This window comes from Grammomys surdaster, unplaced genomic scaffold (genome assembly GCF_004785775.1).
Source record: "Grammomys surdaster isolate TR1022 unplaced genomic scaffold, NIH_TR_1.0 125934, whole genome shotgun sequence".
Taxonomy (NCBI): Eukaryota; Metazoa; Chordata; class Mammalia; order Rodentia; family Muridae; genus Grammomys; species Grammomys surdaster.
The window spans coordinates 1,748,512-1,751,914 of NW_021620757.1; positions in this window are offsets into that span (position 1 = coordinate 1,748,512).

Consider the following 3,403-nt stretch of genomic DNA (forward strand, 5'->3'; position numbering starts at 1 on the left):
TAAGATGAATCAACTGTTTCTTTTAGACCTTTTAAAAATCATAAGCATTTTCTTCCAAAGAGAGTATAGGTATGAGTCACCATGCCTAGCTTATATAAAAATCACATTTAAAAAAAATTATATGACAGGTTCAGGACAAATTCATAGCTACTAAATATTTGAAACAAAAGGGATGCTTGCAGGGAGCTCACCCACTGGGCATGCTTCAACTGAGGGAATGTGGGCTCACTAAAACTCTCATGGCAGTCAATGACCAAAAGACATTAAGCATTGTTTACCCTTTTAATTCTAGATACTCTATTGAGTGCGTGCTGAACGCCTGTGAATTTAATTTGCACTCACCTGATAATGAATGACTTGGACATTTTTTTATTTGCCAGTATACATGGAACCTGATATTTCCCCAGACAAGTGCTTACATTTATGCTTATTTTCACCACACTGTGGAAGAGCAGAAGTTGGGATTTGGTTGATTGTCAGTGTTTTTATTGTTTTATTAAAATGTTGTGTATGTCTCCCAAGAACTCCAGCCCCAATTAGAAGTTTTGTAGTTTTTGTCTGTTTGTTTCCAGACAGGCCCTGTCTGTCCTGGAAATCCCTATGTAGACCAGGCTGGCCTTGAAGTCACAGAGATCCACCTGCCCCTGCCTGTCCCCCTCTAGTGCTAGGATTAAAGGTATTCCACTGTACCTGGCAGTTTTGCAGTTTTTAGTCTTCTCTTTAGGCCTAAGATTTATCTTGATGTTCTTTCTTAGAGTTTATGGAAGGGAATCAATTAACACTGTTGACTTTGACCTAGTTGTTTCAAAATAATTTGTTGAACGACTCTTTTACATTGCATTGCTTTGTGTTCCTGGTTTCTCACATTTAACCTGGAGGGTGGGTGAGATGGTTTAGCTGGGAAAAGTGCTTGTTTGTTAACAATCCTCAAGGCCCGAGTTTGATCACCAGAACCTACATGGTGGAAGGAAAACCCAGACTCCATCAAATTGTCCTCTAGCCTTCACACGTGTCACATACTCTCACACAGCATAACTAAATGTAATATAGTTTCTAATTAATTAAACTTTTGGAAAAGACCCATCAGTTGCATAGTGGTGAGCCCTTGGGATCTAGTCACTTATCAAAAGTCCATTAGCTGGCAACCAAGCTCACCAATACATAAGTATTTACATTTCCAACTCAAACTATAACAATTAGGAAACAAAACCACCTATTTGTTTATATCTAGTCTACAAACTTGAAGGACATCCATAGTGCTCTTCTTAGGTCCTCAAATAAGTTGTTCAATACTTCCTAATGAATCTATATATCTTTGGGGGGGTTTCTGGGGCACTTTTGGTTTTTTTTTTTTTTTTTTTTTTTTTTAGACGGGTTCTCTTTGTGTAGCTCTGGCTCTTCTGGAACTCTCACTGTAGACCAGGTTGGTCTCAGTAAAATGAGATTGTCCTGCTTCTGCCTTCTAAGTGCTGGAATAAAGGCACATGCCACCACCTTTAATCTCAGCAATGACTTTAATCCTAAACACCTGATAGGCAGAGGCAGGTGGCTCCAAGACAGACAGGGCTACACAGAGAAGCCCCGTCTCATCACCACAAGAAGAGGAGAAGAGGAGGAGGAAGAGGAGGAGGAGGAAGAGGAGGAGGAAGAGGAGGAGGAAGAGGAGGAGGAGGAAGAAGAGGAGGAGGAAGAGGAGGAGGAGGAAAGAAAAGAAAAACCCGAATGTGTGTGTGTATATATTACATTTAAACAGCAAATAAAAAAAATCAGAAGTTATTGTAGAGTGAAAATTATGGAGATCATTTTAAGTTTGTAGAATTTACTTTGGATATATAGGATACTCTTTAAGTTTTCAACAAGGGCATGGAAAATTTCTGTATGAAGCAAGCCAAGAATGTGGAAAGACCAGTCACCATTACTGGAACTGGCCAACCACAAAGAGAAAGGAAAGAATGCAAGTGAGCTAGGTGGAACCAAGCTGGGAACCAAGCTGGTAACCGAAGTGACAGGGCAAGGCTGCAGTGACAGGGCAGGACCACATTCTTGAGAAAGATTAGCGTACATAGAGTTTTCACATGACCCTGACTCACGTAGGTTGGGTTCCTTTGGAATGTTCCGCTATTTTTATGTTATGCCACCTTAGCAACCCCTCATCCCCCTCCCCATTCCTTGGTTTGTGGTTTTTCCCTTTAAAAACCCCTCTCAAACTGGCTGTCTTGGTCAATTCAGCTCCTGCATGAGCAAACGAATTGACCGGCAGCTAGCTGTCACATGCCCGAATAAACCTCGCTATTGCTCCAGTTCACGGTGTCTCGAGCAGATTACTGGGTAGTCACGACCTTCCGAGACTTGAGTGAGGGTCTCCTCTCTGCAGGGGGTCTTCATTATTTGCTGACATTTAAAGAGTTTTTTAAATGGCTCATGACTTCAAATCAGTGGGTGTATATCTATAATAGAATAAGTAAAACAATGGTGATTGAGTTTGCATTTTATTTTTTTTAAAGATTTATTTATTTATTATACTGTAAGACACTGTAGCTGTCTTCAGACATACCAGAAGAGGGCATCAGATCTCATTACAGATGGTTGTGAGTCACCATGTGGTTGCTGGGATTTGAACTCAGGACCTCTGGAAGTGCAGTCAGTGCTCTTAACCACTGAGCCATCTCTCCAGCCCGAGTTTGCATTTTAAAGACTGTCTATCGATTAAATAATTATTCTAATAAAAATAAAGAACTTCGGCCAGGCAGTGGTGGCGCACAACTTTAATCCCAGCACTTGGGAGGCAGAGGCAGGCGGATTTCTGAGTTCGAGGCCAGCCTGGTCTACAGAGTGAATTCCAGGACAGCCCAGACTGCACAGAGAAACCCTGTCTCGACAAACCTAAAAATAAAAAAAAATAAAGAACTCTGTAAATTGCACATACCATTCAGTCTTCACACAGACTAAAATACTGTTATCCTCAGTTTTGGAATTCTATAAAGTTTTCAGGTGGAAGTCATACAATCAAATAATAGACTCGGTACTTTTACTCTGGACTTGAAAGGCTTTGTGTGTGTGTGTGTGTGTGTGTGTGTGTGTGTGTGTGTGAGAGAGAGAGAGAGAGAGAGAGAGAGAGAGAGAGAGAGAGATGGGTTTTCCTGCCTCAGCCTCCTTGGTTCTGGGACTAAAGGCGTATGCCACTATGCAAGGCTGAAACCTAAAGTATCAAATTCAGGATACTAAACGCTTTCTACCTCAGGGAAGTATTCAATAACACAAAAGCTTAAGAGGTTACGTAAACTACAACTCCCAAGATGCAAAGCGGCTTCGGCCTATTTATATGGACCCGCGAGCCCGAGGATCCCGTCATGCATTGAGGCGCGCGAAAGGCAACCTGGGAAGAGTAGTTCGTCGGGGTATC